Consider the following 16,007-nt stretch of genomic DNA (forward strand, 5'->3'; position numbering starts at 1 on the left):
GTGCGAGAAAGCACACCAAATTCTGGAAAAATCAGATCTCCCCAAGGCGGTCCTCTGTGGAAATACTAGAGCTGAAGTTTGTCTCATTCCGTCATTAAATGCAATTGATTACTCGCCGTTTAGTTGCACTTACGCCATTGTTATGAAGTAGGCGCAAGGGAATTGTCAGTTTCCGGTGTCAGGCGTATGCATTGAGTTTTTGAACCACTGTAACTTTTGACCCAATCAAACAGAAGTTAGGATAATACTTAATAAACACACTTTAAAATTCACAAAAAGTTTTTAGCGAACTTTCAAGCTGCTAAAGCTATAATAAAACTGCTTAACCCGCTATTAGAACATAAAACGTATTGCAAAATTACTTAAAACGAGAAGCTTTAGCAGCTCCTTTATATCAACTTTTGGTTGCTTGAGTATTTACTCAAGACGTGCTTACAAAAGTACGAAAGGCTAATTATTGCGACTTTAACCCTTTATTTCAAAGCTAATAGTAATATATAGCGATGTATTTAATGCCGGAACAGCTCTAGTATAGACAAACTTCAGCTCTAGTATTTCCACAGAGGGCCGCCTTAGGGAGATCTGATTTTTCCAGTATTTGGTGTGCTTTTCTCGCACTTTAATTTGTTTATAAAGTGGTTTGCCCGTTTTTGCCCGTTTCAAAGTCATCGGCATTGGAAAAAGAGCTATTTTCAATCAAAAAATGTGAATATCTCCACACATACTAGCGATAGCAAGTTTCCGTCTTCGGCAAAGTAAAGCAGTTTTATAGTCCAAACAATGTTCTAAAACATTTATATAATGCAAAAAATCTAGAAGAAAACTTATGATGAAAAAACAGTTTTCAAGGGGCCTTTTACAAATAATGTCCCATATCTCAAAAACCTCAAAAGTTAGAGAGTTGAAGTCTTCAGGTAAAATGTTTGTAACAAGTTTCTCTACAGCTTTGCTGAAGTAAGTATTTGTCTATCCGAATTGTTGAAGAAAAAAATTTCGTAACTCACTATTAGGGGGATTAATCATCAATCCAATAAAACAGAAAGAAGGGGAGCTCTACTCCAAGAAACTTTTTCAAAGACATAGTATTGCTAAAGTCAATCGTTTTGACGCAATCTAAAAAACCTCCTTTTTTGTTCTTTGGGACCACTGTGCAGCGGTAGGTAAATGCTTGAGACCGCATTTGTTAATTTATAGGTGCTAGAATGTTCACTTAATTACCGGGTTGTTTTAATGTTGGCGAGGTCACGGGCGTAGGTATGTGTGGATGATTGCAATTGCATGTTCGCAAGGCCAGGTTTATTTTATCGCGAAGGCCACGAGCGTTTGTACGTTTGGAATGGGAAAGATTATGAGTGTGTATGAAATAATATGTAATTGATTGGTAGTGCGTGTTAGTATCAACCTAATTTAAGACATAGTAATAAAAGGAAACATAACATGCCCACTGAAGAGAAAAAAAGAAAGAGAGCAAAGGGAGTAATTATAAGTTCATAAATTGACGAATATAATTTTTGGTATACATGAGTAGTGAAAAAGTAAACTACTACAAGTACAACGAAAAAAACGACTAAAGAAGTAGAACAAAAGAACACATGTAACATGCAATCAAACTGCTTGAGCTCCTAATTTTTTGTACCATAATACCGGCATTAAATAAAAATAAGTACCGGTATTTCTATACTATTGAAATTTTTTGATAAAGAATATAGCTAGAGCTGAAACTTTGACGAGAATCAAAATGTTATCGTTTCCGAAAACCTATCCGGGAAATTGGAGTGACAACGCACTACAAGTATAAACATTCGTGCGTCCAGTGTGGATTCTCAAAATTTTGATCAGCAATGTGGTATAATAAGTTTACCGATAAAATTTCCCATAGTACTGAACTGAATGTTTTAACTATTTGGTTAGAAATAATTACGACTAACGACTATATACGTATTTACAACTAGCACAACATAACGGAAAACGTGATATTGTTTGAAAATTTTTCATAAGCGAACCTCGGTTATGCTGTTTAATCTTTATCTGTAAAAGGACGAACGCCGATTTTGGATTTGGCAGGCGCGTGAGTTGTTTAGAATGGCAAGATTGGTGATTTTCCGACGAGCGGAAAAGGCACAAGCAGGAGAAAAGACGTGGTGTACATAAAAGGCAGTAGCCATTGGATGCAACGGAGAGGAGTAGGCTAACTGTAAGCTGTTGCATTACGCTGAATTGTGATCGACATGTGATATAAATGAGAACACAATTTATTAAACTTAAAGTTTACTTATTGTTGAAAAAACCAACTTAATCCACCTAACAGTAAGATGAGACATTTCTTACACATATCGCTGTTGGATCCTTTATTAGAACTCATGTGAGGTAGGCACAGTTTCTAGTCCTGCATAAATAAATCCTCGAATAAACTGAATCAATTATAAAAAATCAATAAAACTAACGATGAATGAAAAAAGGCTTCAAATTCATAAAATGAATAGAATGATTGATATAAATCAATTTAATAAAATACATAAATCAAATTAGATTAGCTCATTAAATGAAAAAGTAGGCAATATTTAAAAATAGTTACAAAATGAATAGAATAAATTAAAATGACTCAAACTAACAAATTGAATAAAATGAATGAAATGAATCAAATGAGTTTAATGAATCCAGTGAATACAATGAATCAAATGCATGAATAAAACGATTGGAATGAATGAAATGAATATAATCAATAAAATTAAAAATAAATTAATTAAATAAAATGAATAAATAAAACAAACGAATCAAATAAACAAAACGAATAGAATTGATAAAATGAACAAAAATAATAAGAGAATGAGCAGAATAAAATTAATTGATTAAAATGAAAAAATAGACGACGTTAAAAAGTTATAAATTAATACAAAAAAATAAATTGTGTCAATTAAATAATTTGGATGAAAAGAAATAAAACTGAAAAAACAGTCACATTCTTAAAATAAAGAAACTTAATAAAATGTATGAACTGAAAAAAAAAAAACAAATAGAATGCATAGAACAAAAACAGTGAATAAAATAAATTAAATGAATGACATGAATAAAATGCGCAAAAAAATAAGCTAATCAGAGTAAATCCAAAGAATGAAACGAGTAAAATAGATAAAATGAACCCAAATGAACAAAATCAATAAAAAGAATGCTAAATAAAATAAATAATGAAAATGCAATGACCATATACTTAGTATTAGTCAAACATTAAAAAAGAATAAAATAAACAAAACAAATGAAATTCATGAAATGAAGAAACTGAAAAAAATTACTATTTAGAATGAAATTTAAAACCACTTTTGAATACAATAAATGAATAAACCGGATTGTACGGTTATGACAACTATTGTATCAGAAAGTTATGAATTATTTTTGAAAATTTAATTATCTGTAAAATGTCTAATTAATATATAATGGACTTTCTGGGGTTTTCATTCTTTCTTGTTTTTACCTTTTTGTTTTCGTTCTTCTTTTCTTGACGTCGTCTTTTAAGATCATCTGGTGTTTCTACTTTGGACAGATGGACAGGACAGATGGACTTTAATTAGTTATCAGGAACCTGGAACGTTCAATTTGTTTTGGAATTCAAAGTTGTCTTTATGGTCACATGTTCCCGAGAAAAAGATTTTTGTGCAGAATACGTAAATACGCGCAAATCGAAATAGTAAAGTGAGACAAGATCACATGTGCTTTCAAGCCCCAGAGGGAGAATGCGTTTCTAGAATGAGACAGGTAGACATTTCCAAGTTTTCATTTGCATTGAAGTAAATAATGTTAAGTGTCTTGGCTATGTCGATTGTACGTATTTTGCTGCCTAATAAAGGAATTTTACATGTTTTGACATGTGAAATAAAATGTTATTTTTTTATGTAGAACTCGGTTAAAAGGAGATGGAGAATTGCGAACAAAGCGTATTTTTACATGTTCTTGAACGTAAATTCAAGTGAATTGTGAGGCTCCTTTTATGTGAATCTTGTGAGATGTAAATATTTTTAAGTGTGTATATAAACCAGTACTACGAAAAAGAAATGGTTCAAACTGTCAGGATAAGTATTTAAATTGTTGGAAACGCTAGTGGTCATTGAAAGTGTCACTGATCATAAAAACTCCAATGTATCCAATGCATAAACTCTGATTGTAATCCTCGCTAATTTACTTGTACAATACGGAGAAGTCAAACGAAACGTGTACTGAATTATCCAACGTCTCTCTACTAATTGTGACTGCACTCTTAGAAAAAATGAAAATGACATTTGACGTAAACAACGCAGTGACGTATTATTCTGTACGAAAATAGGATTTTACATGCTATGATATGTAAAATTAAATATTGTGACTATTTTGATGTAAAACTCAGACTGAAATGACCTAGAAAAATCCGAACATCTCACATTTTTACATGTAATAAAATGTAAATTTATGTGAATTGGGACGCACCTTTTATGTGCATCTGGCAAGACGTAAAGTTACATGATTTTTTTTGCTGTGTGCTATTGAAACATCAATTGAATTGTACTCGGTATCGAGCAAAAATGAGCAACCATAAGTTAGAAGAAACATTGTACTTGCATCCCCCATCGTGAGTGGGGTCTTTGGGAGACTTCTTTTCTCGGATCTAATTCGTGAATATTTGTGGACTTTGATCTTCATCTTCATAATAGTTCATACCAATACAATGAATATGTATTTTTAATAATATCATTACATAAAAGGCATTCTTACTTTTTCATATGACAAATTTGAGCATGTTTCTTTCAAAATTTAATAGAGATACGAAGAGTTTAAATAACGCACGTGGAATGTCTCTTTTGAAAATTTTCATCTTCACACATCTTGAGATAGCCATGAATTTCCTTAACTATAGTATACTATAAAAACTCTGAATAGAATGAATTAAATTGGTGTTGATGCAGTTTTTGATTTTTGGTCACCTGCCTACCCATAGTGCAACGTTTCGAAGGGATACTACTTTCATCTTGAGGGTGTGAACATTTTAAAACAGTTATAGTTTTCTCATAATACAAACATTTTGCAAATTTTCGCAGGACTGCACATATTTTATTTAGCAAGTAGGATGTAATATCAAACTTGTTTTCACGAGTAGCTCTCTTGTACACTAAAAGGCAAATGATGGAAAAAATTGGTTGGCAAAATCGGAACGTGCATAAAATGGGCCTTGCCAAAATCGAACCCACTCTGTACACCCAAAATCCGACGGGTACGTTTCTATTACTTTTGCGCATTGTATTGAACCCATATTACCACAAAGGAAATAAACGGTGGAACGACGAATGTTGGTAGCTGTATAGGTATGTGCATCACACAACCAAACAACGCTTTAGGAAAAACATTGTCATAAAATAATTTATATATACAATAAAAGTTACATTTAGAAAAGCATCGTAGAATATTCAAACTGATTTTTTTTCCATTTCAGTGCATTAGGCCCTAATGAAAGATTTAATGTATAAGAATTGATGAAACATGAGAGCGATGCAGGGAGGATTGAAATGTATTGATATTGTCATTTAGGGATTTTTTTGTAGGGAGCGCTTTAGTATTAACTGTCTTGCTTTTAGAACATTTTTTCTTGTAACCGTAAGGGTATTACGGCCAAGTTTTGGGTGTAGCCAATTTAAAAAAGTTACTTACATAATATGCAAATATAAAAAAAACATAGATAAAATTTCACTCCAAAATTATTAGAACAAAGCCCTCCAAAATGCGACCGTTTTCAAGATAGAATTATTTCGTGAAATTACGACCTTTACACTGACGTTCCTCCCTTAGGGTGTGGGGGGGGGGGGAGTTAAGGGGTTCACCGTAAAAAAATCAGTTTTTTTGACAATTTTTTTTAGAAAGATGGGTGAAGCAAATTGATCGAAAGTTTTGTACATTATACTACATCATTTCAATAACATTCTATAAATTTTTCATGTAAAAATATCTACAAGCGGTGATGGAGCTTTTTGTGGAACGTCTCTGGAAAAACATGATTTGCGGTGTTAACTGCCATTCAAAAACTTCTTGACCGATATTTCAAACTTTACATATTAATTCTATGTAAAAATGTCTAACCCTTACGTTTAGTTTTTGAGATAATTTTTCAATTAAGGGGGGTTTTACTAATAAAATGACGGAATCGCTGTTCTTCAAGAAAAATATCGTCATTTTATCAGTAAAAAGCGCCCTAATTGAAAAATTATCCCAATAACTCAACGTAGGGGTTAGATATTTTTTACGTAGAACGTGTATGCAAAATTTGAAATAAATCGGTCAAGTAGTTTTTGAATGGCAGTTAAAACTGCAATTCGTGTTTTTCCAGAGACAAAAAGCTTCATCACCAAGTCGCTTGTAGATATTTTTGCATGAAAAAATTACAGAATGTTATTGAAATGATGTAGTATAATGTACAATAGTTTCGATCAATTCGCTTTACCCATCTTTCTATAAAAAATTGACAAAAGCAAGATTTTTTTACGCTGGAATTCTTAACCTCCAAACCCCCCCAAGCCCCCTTAAGTGAAATTTCTTGTTAATGCTAAGATTCCAGATCAACTGTTAAAAATATACAAATGTAACATTGCAGTTCTTTTGTAAAACTCTTCAGCGAAACTTATCCCAATCTATTATTAGTATTCCAAACTAACTTTAAACTGTTTATTGGCGGCAAAAGGAAAAGATTTTTTCAAAATTATGAATCTGACTTTACAGTGCAAACTTCTCCTATGAAATATGCGTATCAATGCAACGTGACAAACTGATGCCCTAGCCGTATGGTGATATTTCAATGTTAGAGCTTGTCTCTTTGTTGCCATCATTCGTCCAAATTGTTTTCAAATGAGCTGATGTCAGCCGGAAACTGTTCGCCAGTCTTCATCGATTTTCCCAGTGTAAATGTAGCTGCAGATACATTCTACATTTACATGTATTTTCCAATGCGCTCTTGCAACTGTCAGATGGCCTCGAACTACACATATGTGGCGCGGCACGGGAGGATGACAGAGCATAGCGGGAGATTTCTCGTTTTAAACATGTGAACGGCAGTATGAGGATTGTATGAAGGAATTTCTCGTTAACCTGATTCAAGATAATATTCAAAGGTGATTTTGAGAGATAACTTCTTCACCTGACTAATCGAATTTAATCATTGGAGGATACTAATTCTTTTGTACACATTCAAGCGAACCTAGAGCCTCAAGTCTAAATCCGAAATCAGCATCAGAATTTCCTGTACAATCTGAACATCCCCACCGACCTACTAATCCAAGGAGGGGAAATAGAACAATGCGGACCCTAAAACCGTGCAACGTCGCGTCACGTCGACTAAATTAATAGCCGCCGCCATCAATCGCCAGCAACCGAGTGGAGCGAGCAAAAACGCCAAAGGCGTAAATCGTGAGGAAACGGTCACCCCGCCATGAGAAACAATGCGAGCGGATGGCGGCCAGCTGCTTCGCGACTAGGTCATGAAAGTACACCGAAGGCTTGCGCCGGCCAGCAATTGTTTCGAGCACCTTCTTCCGTAACCCTGACGTTGCAACAGTCCAACAGACAATCCGGAGTTAATTCTGTGGAGTTGTGTTGCTTGCCAATGGGAAATTCAGCCTACCTGCGAAACTATTTGAACAGCTGCGGCGGTGGTGCAACATTCTGCAGCTTCGCCAGAATGGAAGCAAAATTGTTTCCCATCGGCCGTCGGGCAGAACAGTTGCTCAAGTCGTTTTACAAAATGTGAATCTTGTTGATTTTCTTGAAGAAACGAACAGTTCTTTATCTGAAACCATTTCTGCATTTCTCACAGAGGTTACCTAACCTCCGAACATATTTGTGCCACGAATCGTCAAACTGGTTGGGATGATGGTCGCGACTGATAGGTTGGGCTTGGGATGAACGCAAGGAAAGTGAAAGGGCTGATTAAAACCACACGCAATTTCGTCTCGTAATACGTGTGTGTATACATAATAAGCCAACAGTGTCATCCGATAGGCAGGGTAAATTATGTATTGTGAATAAAGGGTTGCGCCGATCTGTGTCATCTCATATGTTTAAAGCTGTGAAATGGGCCTTCGCCTCCTTCGCTTCGGATCATGTAGTCACGTTTGATAAAACACCCAACATGCAAAGCTATCTAATAGCACATTTGGTTATACTTAGTTTAAAATAAATAACAGTAGCATAAATTGGTTTCTGGTTTTTTTTAAATGAACCAGCAACACTTGAATGCCGAAACACTCCAACGGTTGGGTTATTTCAATTTGATGATACTAATTTACTTCGTTTAATCGTTTCATTTATCAAATTACTAGTTATTTATAACGCGAAAAATAATTACCAACTCCCTCCGCCTCTCAACGACCATTTTTAGGCAGCGTACTCCCGGTTTTGTCGGTTATGTTAATACTATTTAAGTTTATCGCGAAATTGCTTGAAACACCTAATTAGACCTGGTTAAAACCATTAGTCGTCTTTTTAATTTGACAGTTTGTGTCAAAGCAACCCCATTGTATTAGTCGATGACTAACGCAACAACCGCGCTCAATCGACGCTTAAGTTGTGTTTTCCATTTTAACCAGTTTGGCACCAACGATTTTCAAATTTACTTTTTCGAATGCTTTTACAGCTCACTTCCAAGCAACAAACATAATTACCATGTGAATTTAAACTTCTACAACCGATCGTAATTGGAGGTGGTGAATTAGAAAAATCCTAAACACCAACCTAAACCAGATTACAGGTCTGTTGCCATCGCTAAAGTGGTAATTACCTAGTCTCCAGCGGAAAACAACATGGAGCACTTCGCTGCTGGACAGCACGAGAGATCACAATCGGTTACTCAACCATTGATCGATGCCTATAGGACCGGATCGGTTGCCTTTGCGAAAGAATTCCGCAAATTAAATGGTCAACCACTCGGTCCCCAACCCCGACGGTGGCCTCAAAATTACCGCACTTTCTCTTAGGCAATGGGTTTCCTGGCGAAATTTTTGAAGTTGACATGCTGATGCCTGGGGGGCAAAAAGAAAAAAAAATATAAGAAATGTAAAACGTGGACCTGTCGGTCGTGGCCTTTTAGGGGGGCTTTGATATAGATAACGAAGTCTCTCGAGCGACATGATGATGCGGTTACGATCTGGTTGGTTTGGATTGATGCTTTTTAAAGCATTCAGACAGATGCTTTGAAAAACTTACTGAGCTCACACATAGATCGTAGCGGAAAAATGAGTCCATGTCTCTATGAGGAACAGGTTGTTTCCGTTGTTCGTACGGACAATCACAGAACGGACACACAAAAGAAAAGTTTCAACATAACTTGCACGTTGTGAGAATGATTGCAGTAGGGTGTATCTAGAATTACATGTACATATGTGTTAGGCTCAGGGCTTCCGAGAGGGAGGGGGGGGGTGTTTCTCCCTGGGCCTGGACTTCTAGAGTGCTTGGCGGAATTGGTTATTTAGTTCTCGAAATATATTCAAAATCGACTGAACTACTTCGAAAACCGGAAAATAAAAGAAAAATTCAAAACTCAAAAACGTGAGAGTAAAAAAACTCTGAAGAATTTTCACGATCGCTCGACTAATTTGAGATTTTGAACGTTTATAACTGATGGCTTTATCATTTTAGTATTTTCTTCTACAATTTGAAAAATATGTTCCTTTCCTTTTATTGTTGTTATTTCTGTGCTTTAAAAAATGATTCACCTTTTTAGCATTTTTAGGTGGAACTTTATATTATTTATTCCGTTTGTTCTTTTCTTTCAATTTTTGACATTTCGCATTTTTTATTTATTCCTATTTTTATTCTTCCAATTTGTTTATTTACTCCATTTATTTCAATTGAACTTTTTGTTCTATTTTACATATCTCTCCATATATTTAATTTTTGCATGTTTACTTGCACTATTATTTTATTCATGTTCATCAGAGTTTGTCTTTTTATCACATTATTTATTTCTCGCATTTTCTGTCGTTATATTGCTTTTTATTTTTTCCATGTACTTAATTTATTTCGTTTTGTTTTTATTCTTACCGCCTGTTTGTACTTTGTTTATCTCTTTGGCTTTTCGTTAATATATTTTATTTTCTTTGTTGATTCCTTTGTTTTTCTAATTTGTCCTTTTTTATATTTTGTGGTTTTAGCAATGCATTTTATTTTTTTCGCTATTTTATGTTTTCCATTTATTCCGTGAATTCAATTCGCCATTTTTATCTATTCTCGTTATCTCTATTGTTTCAAATTATGTTCCTTCATTCCATACATTTTGTTTTCAAGTTTTCAAACTTTTTAAATTTTTTATGTAAGGCCATTACAAATCTTTTTTAAAAATTATGTCCAAGTACAAATTTTTTTCTGAAGGGGGGGGCAAACAAAAAATAAATATTTATTTTAATAAACACAATTTTTTTTCTTTTTGCATTTTCTTTCGATTGTTCTCGTGGAAGTTTCCGCAGGGTGATTTCGTATAGCGGGGTTGAGCTATTTGTTTTACTAGAAAAATTCAAGCAAACATTACTGAATCAATCAAAAGTTCACATAGGAAAGGGATGCTAAAGTTTTTATTTTAAATAATTTTCCCAACAGTGCAATTTTTAAATTCCCAATAAAAGCTTGAAAGTTCTCTAAGAACTTAATGTAAACATTTAAGAGTACTTTAAGGTATTAACTTTTGGTTGCTTGAATAGTTTTCGTTCTGTTGTGGCGGCACATGGACCGACTGTACACACAAGGCATGAAAATCGGTCAAAGGTGAACCTGCTTGATAACAATGTACAGAAACAGGATTGCAACATTTCACTTATGGACTTTTGGAAAACATTCTGGAATGAATCCAAAGGTAAAGTGTGCGTCAATGGAATTATTCATCTCAGATATGGTTTTCTCTGATATTTTTTACTATTGCGTATTTCGTATACAGTAGCCTGGCGAACGTACATCCTGTGCATACTATACTTTTTCGAACTCTAGTGGAAACATCAGCTTTGGTTTATCGCTTGTGCTTGAAGACTTGTAGATTTGTTTGTTTGGTACATGATAGTAATTCGGCTCGGTTCCGTGCACATCTTCGAAATCTTTGCATTTTTCTCCATCTTGTTGCGCAGTAGGTAGCCAGATAAATTCATTTGATAGTCGTACGGATTTATGAAATGTATAACAATCATCAGTTCATTTTTTTGCCTTTTTCATATAAGGAAGACTATGCAATCACTCTGAAACTCGACTTTTTAAGCTATACCCGGAGTGTCGAGTGTCATATACAACTAGATTCAGTTCGTCGATATCTGAAAATGTCTGTATGTTTTATAGTATGGTTAAATAGCTTCAAAAGTGCATTGGCTCTAGGTGGGATTCACTTTTGTGCCTAACCGCTACTAATGGTCCTTACTTCTCTTCCTTCCTTTTGTTCCACGAGACTGCATCGAAGTGTTATATCGTGGGGAGGCTGATTCAGTCTTAAGACAAAATGATACATTAGAGTGGTTTAGCTCCGAACACATATCCGACTAATCGCAGTGGTGAACTTCCGTTAGCCATTTGGCTCCCGTTTCTGTGAACCATTTAGTTCCTGTTTCCGCGAGCCATCTCAATTCCTCGTCGGAAGTTCTCCCGATACCGATGCCTGTTGCGTGAGTCATTTAGCTCCCAGTTTTGTCGCAATCTTCTCGCATAGTCCATAAATCCTACTCAAAGGGCCAACCAGTACTTGGCGAGGACGGTTCGGCGATACCGAATGGAGCGTAGCTTCTGGTTCGCTGCTTCCGGTTCGTTGAAAACTCAACGACCCACCGCTGGTGCTTCACTCGACCTACTCGATATTGTCCCTGACGGTGAAACTAGTCTGCTCACATGCTTCGGTCCGGCGATTCCAGCTGGTTCGTGGTGCCCAGTACACTGGCGCCTCAAGCAAAGCTGTGCTTGCTCTCTCAGCCTTCCCCTTAACATAATCATTGTAACTTTAAAAGTTCAAATCGATGATATATTTTCCGACCGCGCTGTCTTTCGGCTGCTAGTCATCACCAACTCTGTTTTATGATGGGCAATCGTCTTCGTGTCGAGTGTCTCCTCTTCTAGCGATTGTCCGATTACTTGGAACACCACATCATCCGTGAAGCCGAAAATAGTTATATCTCTGGGAAGGTTCAGCTTCAATACTCCATCGTACACTGCGTTCCACAGCGTCGAGTCGAGGAACGTCAGTTGTAGTTGTGATTCTCCCTTGTCTGTCTCGTAGATCAGTGTTCGGTACTGAAAGTAGCTCTATAATATCCTGCAGAGTTACTCATGCTGTTCAGCGAATGGGCGATTGCTTCCCAGCTAGTACTATTGAAGAATTCTTCACGTCTAAGGGAACCACCACGCAAAAACGATATCCTTATCTCTGCTGTCTCCAAAGCTCCCACAACCGTTTGGATGGATTTCACTGTAGACCTGCCTATAAGGAAGCCGAATTATATGAGATGCCGTTCTCACGGTCCGCGTACTTCGTTAGCTTGTTCAGGATTACTCCTTCTCTCTAACATTACCAAGGGATATATTGACTACGCTGAAAGATCTCCATGTTGTCCCGGCATCGGAAGCAACATCAGCTTTTGTCGCTTCCAATTATCGGATCGTTTTGAACATATCCGGGCTCTCATGTATCACTTCACTTTTATAGCTTTCGCCATCTCGATAAGCTGTTTGTTGGTAAATCGATCTTCATCTTTGTGATCATCTTCCTCACTGTACGGCGAAAATAGATTCATGTTGTGGGGAAAACCTTTCGAAGGTGACCTCCATCTTTTCCGGGCACCTTTCAGGTGGTGCAGCTGAGTCTTTTATCTTTGTTATGCCAACTTTGTAGGTCTCTCCTAAGGAAATTCGCGTTGGCTTTGTGGCAAGGCTTTCTTGTACAGCTTGACTGCTTTGTTGAGAGCGGTTCTTGCAGCTCGCTTCCCTTGAGCTTTCTGACTTCTGTTTTGATTTTAAATATATTTGACACGGCTCAATGCGTTAGCACAACTGAGCCGTGGAGCGCACCTTGGGGGTCATTTGGTCCGTCTTCTCTCGCGTTTTCGTTAACGTCCATGTCATCATCGGTACTGCATTCATCTTGCTCATCGTCGGATGTTCTTATTTGTTGTTTGTGCTTACGGGTCGCTATTGTAAATCCTTCTTCATCGGTATTAGATTCCTTATTGGTGGTGTTGGTTGTTGGTTTGGAAACATTTGCTGTAATCGTTGTTACTTCGATGTTGGTAATGGCAGTTGGTTTAGTGGTACTGGGGCCGATCGTTGTCGAGCTGGTGCTTGTGAATGCCCGGTCTGCAGTCGTTGGTTTAACATACGATGATTGTATACCGGCTTTGGTCGTATTAGGTGGAATTTCTTTAGCATTCTCTGCGCAAGGTTTCCCGTGGTGTAGCGGATGATCACAATATTGACAGGTAGGAATCTGTCCTGGATGCGTGACTAGTATTCGTTGAGAATATTCAACACCATGAGGTGATTTGCATGTGAAAGTCAAGTAAGAGGGAATAGGTTTTGTCGGACGCATTCTCACCACACGAACGCCGTTGCGGAGTCTTGGGAAGAAGTTCCTCCAAGTATCTTCCTTAACACTATTCACCTCTCCGTATTTCGACAGGATTTGTTTGATAGCGAAGGAACTAGTACGTGGTGCCAGGTCATGTATCTTTATTTCAATACTGTCAACATCTATATACGTTGGGATACTGTATAAAATGTCATTACATTCGATGACGTGTTTCATGTTGTTCTGGGAAGCGAATGATTCTGCTTGACTAATGTTTTTTTAACATATTCAGTACCGCATGACGTAAATGGTGGAATTGCACCGCATAAAGTACCGCAAGCTACGTTGAACTTCAAGTTCACCTTCAACATTTGCTCCCCTTCATGAATTGATGGTATTACCGGATATTTCGTGTAGTCAACAGCAACACAGTTTGCCCGCATCGTGATATACTTTTGCTTTGCATTGTCACTCATTGTTTGTTCACGTTTCACACACTAGGCAGAAGGAATCAATTTTTGTCTTTGCAAATAGACCAAGCGTCGCGCGGGTAAATTTTTTATTTGCCCTGCTATTGCAGCGGAGCGATTTCTAGCTTCTGAACTGAGCGAGATAAGAAACCGAAGTGATCTCCGACTTCTTCTCCAAGCTCGGAGGCAACTTATACGTAGATCGATAATCGTCGTATTGCACCCGGCGACCGTTTCTCGGTTTCCCATCCCTTGGTAGGGTCGCATTACACGCCCTTGTTAGTAGTGCCGTGAACTCGTTCGCATTTAGGTTGAAGAGGATACCCTCAAATTCAAGTTCTTCGACGGACACGTTCCTGTGAAAAATCGCTATTTTCCATCTTCACTCGTTTATATTTCTCCCACATATTCATATTCATGTGTAGTTCATAGTCCTGTTATCAATGCTGTACCAGATCGCTTGGTGGTCGCTGTGGATATATCCTCGCACACTTTTCAGTCCATCTTTCCGGTTACTCCAAGGCTACAAAAATTGACATCGATAATGGATTGCCGGTTCCCCCTGCGGTAAGTGCCGATGATACCATTATTTGTAAGATCTATATTTAGCTTTGCTAGAGCATTCTTGATCGCTGATTGCCAGACAAAGTTCTTTTGATTCCAGCGTCTATCTCGAAAATTTCTCATGTTTCTGGTTCTTGGAATATTTCAGAATTAATGTCTCTTCGGCTTCTTGGAAAACGACTTATTCGATTTTCACAAGCTTAGCCTTAAATGGAAGGTTCGGTAGCAGATTTTGATCTGATCAAGTTCATAAGAATCGCACATATGGCTGCGGAAATACGGTATGAACACTACGATCCCATATGAAATCTTTAATTGTCAAAAACTTTTCGGTAAAGCTCATGTATATTGAATATTGAACCACATATAAATCGCCAGGAGTCTGATTTGAATTCAGATTGTTTCCTTATCAAAATTATTTTCGAATGCAACGATCGATTATGTCTCTATCGACTGTTGCGTTTAAAATGGAATCGATTCAGAAGTCGGTCTGGATTAGCCTTTCCATGAGATTTTCGTTTGATGATACACAGATGGGTCCTTCCTTCCGCGACCAGCAAACGTTTCATTTGTTGTTGGACTGGATCGATGATCTCATTTAAAATTCACATTTACCCGAGAATGGTCAAAATAAAAATTATCATGGGATGGTAATTTCTAAAACTACCATAATAGTTTTCAGTTACGAAAAGCAAAACTCTATGGAAGCTATTGTAGCTCTATAAAACGTGACAATTTTTTGAATTTTGGTTATTTTAAAAAAATTATTTGCCCCCTGATTTTTTTCAGCGATTTTGAAGGGGGGGGGGTGACATAATTTTTAAAAAAGATTTGCAATGGCCTAATTTAAATTTATTATTTTCTGTCGTTATATTGCTTTTTATTTTTTTCATGTACTTAATTTATTTCGTTTTGTTATTATTATTACCGCCTGTTTGTACTTTGTTTATCTTCATTGGCTTTTTGTTAATATCTTTTATTTTCTTTGTTCATTCCTTTGTTTTTCTAATTTGTCCTTTTTATATTTTGTGGTTTTGGCAAAGCATACCATTCTATTTTTTTTCGCTATTTTATGTTTTCCATTTATTCCGCGAATCCAATTCGCCATTTTTATCTATTCTCGTTATCTATATTGTTTCAAATTATGTTCCTTCATTCCATACATTTTGTTTTCAAGTTTTCAAACTTTTTTGAATTTTTCATGTAATTTAAATTTTATTCATTTATATCCATTCCATTGGAAAACCCAAACCATACGAAATGATGAATGCACTGCGCTGCTCTGACAGCACTACGCATGAGTTGGCAAGTTGACTCGTGTCGTCTTTGACCGTTTCACTAGATTTATTAATTTGTTAAGGTTTCAACTTGAAGGGTCATTCACTTGTTGTCGAATCAAAATACATTTGAAAAACAAAAATTGCAAATTCAAGAAAATAAAC

The 16,007-nt window shown here is 36.5% G+C and overlaps 1 protein-coding gene across 5 annotated transcripts in view; it reads right to left on the reverse strand.

Annotated features, from left to right (window-relative positions):
- The window catches only part of LOC131678691 (protein spire), a 563,546-nt gene that overhangs the window by 64,378 nt on the left and 483,161 nt on the right, over positions 1 to 16,007 (reverse strand). The gene's annotated exons all lie outside the window — the stretch shown is intronic.

Source organism: Topomyia yanbarensis, chromosome 2 (genome assembly GCF_030247195.1).
Source record: "Topomyia yanbarensis strain Yona2022 chromosome 2, ASM3024719v1, whole genome shotgun sequence".
Lineage (NCBI taxonomy): Eukaryota > Metazoa > Arthropoda > Insecta > Diptera > Culicidae > Topomyia > Topomyia yanbarensis.